Here is a 7003-nt window from a genome sequence, read left to right as displayed (position 1 = left end):
AGGTCATTTCCTATCAGGAAGGTATTCAGACTTTAGAAATAAAAGCATGGTTAGGGCTGTCACACTATGGTATCCTGGGTGACATTTGACTTGGTTAGCCCAATAAAATTTAAGCACAGATTTTTAAGCTGTCTTTCTATAAATGCTAAACTATCCCAAAAACTAATTACCTCCACTGTCATGAAATATTCTAATATTAAATGCATGAACTACTAACAGCAACATTGCAGAAGCGGAAGCATTTAATTATAATGGAAGACCTTGGAGGGAATATATTATCCAAAACAGAAATTCTCATTTGTAAAGTGCATGCATTTGCTTGAGCTGTTTTCTTCCTGTTACATAAGGACCTGGGAGTCAGCCAGTGGACATCTTGCCACAGAGAATTGACAGATGCCTACTGAGTAAAAGTGGAAACAAGCCAGGGAGTCCAAATTAGTGCACTTCATATTGACTATGGACAAAATATTTGCTTTATGAAAGATATGCAACCAGTTTTCCGGTTTTGACATAATTCTTAAAACTGTGTTAGTACATTTATTGCCTCCTTTTCTGAGGTTTCTTAATAGCAATTCATACCTTCACTTTTATCAAATGCAACGGTGTTATATTTCCCTACAGACCCGAAAATAAACTGCAATATGGTGTGTGGCCAGAAATATTGAATGTTTCAACATTACAGGCATGTGCTGTTGCTTTTGAGGTGGCGTTAGGAACCTGTATATTTGCAAGGAAATTATCAGTTAGTAAAAGAAGTAGGAAAAAAATCTCAAAAGTTTTTCTACAAATAGCCATTACCCCACAACGCTACATTTTATTGGTATACTTTGTGTTTAAAACCTCAATCTCATTCTCGTCCACATTTCCAGTTTACCATGTAGTATAATAGGAAAGGCTTGGGCTCTGAAACCTAGTTCTACTACTTCCTAGCAGAATGACCTCAGAGACTGAGCCTCGCCTCTATCATTTAGACAGTAGAAATGGAACTATTTCATTTGGATGGTTGTGAGGAGGATGAAATCAGGAAATGCGCTGCTGGTTGCGCTTAGTGAGTAGATGTGCAAACTGCTGTTGTTTTGCCTCAAATTCCCTCAAAACAATAAAACAATAAAACCTGGGCACATCCTGAGTGTATTATGGTTTTAGGTCGTGTGAAACTTAAGAATACAAAATTAGTTTTAAAAGTAAATGTGAAATAAATAAATAAATAGAAATGTCTATTTAAAAGGAGAAAAATAAATCATAACATATTACAAATTTCTAAAAAGCTGATCTAGGGATGCCCTGGTGGCTCAGCCGTTAAGGGTCTGCCTTCGGCTCAGGGCATGATCCTAGAGTCCCAGGATTGAGTCTCACATCGGGCTCCCTGCATGGAGCCTGCTTCTTCCTCTGCCTGTGTCTCTGCCTCTCTCTATCTGTCTGTGTCTCTCATAAATAAAAAATAAAAGTCTTAAAGAAAAAAAGCTGATCTAAAAATCCAGATCAAACATCATACTCTTTGATTGCTTCCTTATATGACCATAATTTTGTAATAGCATTTTTGTATATTGAGGGAAGAAAAATAATTCGGTTGTTTTTTTAGCATTGTTGATAGACCTTTGTTTTTTTATATTCTATTTAGTCTATGGAAGTTTTTTTGAGACCATACTCATTATTGACAATGGCATGGTAAATTTTAGAATTATTGTCAATTTTAGGAAATTTTTCATCAAGTTTCTTTCATATATAAGTTGCAAGATTTGGGGGGATTTCAATTTTTCTCTGTGACAAATTTTAAATACCCTTTAAACTGGCAACATTTGACCAATTTTTTACTGATCGTCATCATGTTGTGATGTTTGGTAGAGTGGACAGAAGCTATTTATGGAAGCTATTCTTAAACCCAGTTGACCGGCAACAATTTAACTGTACCCAGATGTGACTTCGTACCCCGTGATTTCAACAAATCTAAACTAAATGTATCTCCAATTCAACTTCCCCTCAACTGCATCTCATACTGTGGAGGTGAAATTAAAGTGGAAAGGAAATGGTCATCTAGCCACTTGCAGTTAAAACATCTTACTCTTGCAAAATTTATAAAACAAATGATCATAGGGGCGCATTGCTAAGACTCCTCCCAGGGCCTTAGAAGGGGCCCATGAAGGTGAGGGGTCCTGAAGCTTAAACTTCATTACCTTCACCTAAAATTCAACTCTACTTTTCATCTATTTTCTTTTTTTCTCTCCCTTTCGTTTTTTTTTCCCCCAAAAGGATTTATTTATTTTAAAAAAGCATGACTTCCTATGGTAGTATGCAGTATTATTTTCATACATGTACAGTTGAAGCAAGATTTAAAAAAAATAGCTGTTGTAACAATAACCATAATCTAATTAGCATGTCCATCACTGTTCCTGCATTTTCCAAAGTCTTCTAGGATCTCCTCTGGTTCCAAGTCTCAGGGCTGGACACAGAAAAAAGTTTGCAGACTTTTTTTTCTCTACAATTCAGTCTTCAGCAACTTCAGAGCTTTCTTCATGTTGTCGAGCAGTAGAGCTATATCTGAAGGTTCATAAAGCGTAGAGACGATTTGAGTATCTTCCAGTGATGTCAGCTCTAACTGTCAGGGATGGGTCTACAAATATGATCCTGGGGACATACTGGCCATCAGGAGAAAGGTGTTTGTCAGTTGTTTCATAGACTAGATTGAGGAGGACAAACTGCTCTGCCAATTTCTAGGTTTCTTTATTTTCAGCAAACACTTTCTTTAAAGCTTGACTGTGTGGGCATTCATCCAGGTGATGGATAATCATTAAGGGTTTGTTGCTTGTCTTGGATTTGTATAAAACTTCTTCATAGGTCTGAGTCCAGATGAGCTGATCACCCCAACCTCTGGAGAGGGTCTGGGGCAGTTTGGGGGCTGAGTCCTTGGAATCTTTCTTTGCTCCTGATTTAACTGTGATATCTTTGGCCAGAGTGTAAGAGAGGGTGACGAGGAGCAAAAATGCTGACACCGAGATATTCTCCATGGCAAATCTGTCCATATGAGCCAGCCGGCCTCAAAGCGGTCCAAGCCTCCTAGTCTCTCTCCCTTTCCTGCTCATGCTCTGCTCACCTCTGTCTTTGTCTCCTTCATTGCTTCATCTTTCTATGATCTGACACAGAGAGTTCTATCCCTACGTTGAAATTGCTCTCTTGAATGTGACAATATTCCATAGCTTTTCCCTTATTCTCTTCTGACTTGCTCTTGTAACATTTTAGGCTATCAATCACATGTTCCTTGAAATACCTCCTTCCTTTGTATTTTTGGTGACTCCTCCCTTCCCTGTTTATTCAGCCGTTCAGTCTTTGTTTCCTGCACTCTTCTGGCTTGTCTTCTCTCACCCTCCATATTATATGGATCCCTAGAGTCCAGCTATCTGCCTTCGATACTCATCTCTATGTAAACTCCAGAGAAAAACCCTCTTGGCTCTCCTGACTCCAGCTGGAACCTCTACAAGAGTGATTTCTAAATCTCTTAAGTCCCATCTTACCTTTTTGGTATGTTACAGTTTCACTTTTTCCACCCACCCCAAGGATAGGTCTTTTCAAAGTTACACAGAGACATTGAAATTATTCAAAACCCATCTCAACCTCACCCTTCCTAAACTGACTCCATATTGGTCTCAAGGATATAAATTTTGGAGTAATTTTTGACAAGACTTTTTTGCCACATTTTACATATCAGGCTATCTCTAAAATGATTCACTGAAAATATCCCCTTATCTATCTCTCAGTATAAATCCCCACTGCCTTCCATCTATAAACTTTGAACCTAACCCCCAATAGTATACTCTGAGTAGCCAAATGTTATCTATCTTTCAGAGAGGAGCTCATGACCCACATCTTCCACAAAGTCTTCCCTGAATTTTCCCATTAACACAGATCATCCACATGGCAAAATATTTCTCTGAACTGGGTCTGATTTTGATTCTTAAAAAAACAAAAGATTTTATTTATTCATTTGAGAGAGAGAGCAGGAGGGAGAGGGAGAAAGAATCTGAAGCAGACTCTGCACTGAGTGCAGAGCCTGATGTGGGGCTTGATCCCACAATGGTTCATTAGACCATGACCTGAGCAGAAACTATGTCAGACACTTAACTGACTGAGCCACCCAGGTGCCCCTAATTTTGGTTCTTCTAAGTTAAACAATGAGACAGTTTAAGGACTCTTAAGAGAGCTTCAGGTCAGTCAATTTCTCTGCCATCCCTTTATTTATTCTCTACTGAGAACAATATTTATATGGCATTTTGATGTTACCAATACAAGTTTGGGTACTCTGTTGGTGAGCTTTTCCCCCAAATGCCCAAGCATATTTGACCTCTATTTTTGGGGGTGAGTAAATAAAGTTATATGCACATCCAGGTTATTGCTTCATAAGAAGTGTTATTCTCACTATCTTTCCTACCTCTTATGTGACAAAATGATAGCCCACTGTGCTACAAACATAATTCCACGTCCTCATATGAGGAAGGTTCACTGGGTAGGCCCGTCTCTTCTTTGAAAGTGATAATAAAACAGCCAAGAGAAGCTGCTTTTCCATTTGTTATAGTTTGTGAAATTTATCTTCCTGGAAAGAGCCTCAGAGATCCCTGCAATAAAGAACCATTACAATCAACTAATTCCATTCCTTTCCCAGTGGTGAGGAAAAATAGTCTGTGGTTGACATGGGCTTAGGGACATGTGAGAGAAATTGACCAAAGATCTTCTAGAACTCAACTATATCACTCTTCTCTGAATTTCTACTCCACTTCTAATCTGTACTTTTGGAAAGGTGTGAAGGTAATGTGGGAGAAACAATGTACTTCTGACACACCCTAGGGATCCAGTGCCAGAAACAGAGTTTTTATTTTTATTTTTTAATTTTTTAAAGATTTTATTTATTTTTTATTATTTATTCATGATAGAGAGAGAGAGAGAGAGAGAGGCAGAGACACAGGCAGAGGGAGAAGCAGGCTCCATGCTGGGAGCCCAACGTGGGACTTGATCCCCAGACCCCAGTATCACGCCCTGGGCCAAAGGCAGGTGCTAAACTGCTGAGCCACCCAGGGATCCCCAGAAACAGAGTTTTTAGAAATTATTTCTTTATGGAGGTCTCACACATCAACCTACAAGCTGAGGGAAGGTAAGAAACCCTTTAATATTTGAATTCAAGCTTCAGTGGGGGAAAGGATTTAGGTAGGATGCCTATACCTAAATTACTTACTTATTTATTTATTTATTATTACTTAGTTAAGTATTAATAATTACTTAATTATTAATTATTATATATATTGACCTCTATCATGTGTTATCTCCCAGAAGATCAAATGCTTACAAAGGGCTAGAAATGTTTGCCCTTCCTCCTTCCTTTTTGAATTCCCAGACAGTGCTTATTAAATAATATATACTCAGGGGGCAGTTGGGTGGCTCAGTTGGTTAAGCATCCACCTTCAGCTCCAGCCATGATCTCAGGGTCCTGGGATTGAGCCCCGTGTTGGGCTCCCTGCTCAGTAGGGAGTCTGCTTCTCTCTCTGCCTCTCCCTCTGTGATCTCTCTTGCTTTCTCTCAAATAAATAGATAAATCTTTAAAAAATGGTTAGTCAGTAAATATGTGTAAATAATTAAAGGAATTTTTAAACATTGAGAAAATCCTATACATCTGCAAGGGAATAGATTATGTTCAACCTTGTTTGCCTAAATAGACTTTATAAGCATAATACCTATTACATTTCCAGGAATCCTTGAAACATGGGGAAAAACCACTAAGATTTATGAATATGTTGACACATGCACAGTACTCCAATTGTTTGGTCCTTCATTAAGATGAGAAAATCTGTCAAACACTACCATCTGCCATCCAAAGAATCAGAAGATTAAAAAATTGCACAAATGAAGTCAATTGATGACTCACAAAAGGGATACAAGTTGAAAAAGCAACACATTATATAATGACTAATAAAGTCTGAAACAATGGCAAAGCTGCAAGGGTAGAGGAGGAGGGGGAGGCCGGGGGAGGTCTGATGGTGATTATCCAGTTGCCATGTCACTGCCAAACTACAAGACAAGATGATGTAGGGGGAAGATGACTAAATTAACTATTCTCTTCCCTCATCATTACTAACCTCCTGTTGCGGAGACACAATGTCTCGTTTCAGGAAGACTGCTTGTTGTGTTTCAATAGTATGATTGTCTTTCATTGCTTGGTTAAATCTGTAATCAATGGTGGGCAAAAAGTGAGAGGATTGAAATGCTCCGATTTACCCACAGAAAATAGTCACACCCTAACAGACGCATAATGGTCTGTGGTTGTTCATATTTTCTCAGGGGATAACCCAGCTTGAGCAAGAAAAATGCTCCTGAAAAGAACTGGAGGCTGACATTTCATAACCCAGACCCATATCCTGATATCTCAGATAAGGAAACTAAGGCATAGAAAGGTTAAGTAATTTTCCCAAGATTATACTGGTTTCATGTCTTAATGAAAAAAATCTCTTTATTATTATCATATGCTGTTATACTACAGCGCATTTTAATGTATGTCAGGCCTTTCTGTTATAAAAAAAATAGAATAATATGAATTAGTTATAGTTGTATTATTAAAACACCAGTAAAACTTAAAATTCAGTAAAAGTGAACCATTATGGGTTACTTGGAGGATCAGATGGTTGAATAACCTACTCTTGATTTTGGCTCAGATCATGATCTCAGGGTTGTGAAATTGAGCCCTGCATTGGGCTCAGCATGGAGTCTGCTTGAGATTCTCTCCCTCTTCTCAACTCCCTGCTTGGATGCACACTCTTTCTCTGTCTCTAAAAATAAATAAATAAAGTCTGGATATTCTTTAAAAGAAAGCAAGCCATTATAATTACTTTAGGTATTTTTTAAGATTTATTTATTTATTTGAGAGAGAGCATTTCATGTGCGAGTGAGTTGGGGGAGGGGCAGAGTGAGAGAGAGAGAGAATCCTTAAGCAGACTCCCTGCTAAGCACGGAGCTTGACACTGCT

The 7003-nt window shown here is 38.4% G+C and overlaps 1 pseudogene; it reads right to left on the bottom strand.

Moving 5' to 3' along the window:
- Positions 1-2248: 2248 nt before the first annotated feature.
- On the bottom strand, positions 2249-3056 carry LOC121472766 (annotated as a pseudogene).
- Between the last annotated feature and the right edge of the window lie 3947 nt (positions 3057-7003).

This window comes from Vulpes lagopus, chromosome 1, assembly GCF_018345385.1.
Source record: "Vulpes lagopus strain Blue_001 chromosome 1, ASM1834538v1, whole genome shotgun sequence".
Classification (NCBI taxonomy): Eukaryota; Metazoa; Chordata; class Mammalia; order Carnivora; family Canidae; genus Vulpes; species Vulpes lagopus.
Note: the sequence above shows the minus strand (reverse complement) of the source record. Positions and strands in the feature narration are given on the sequence as shown.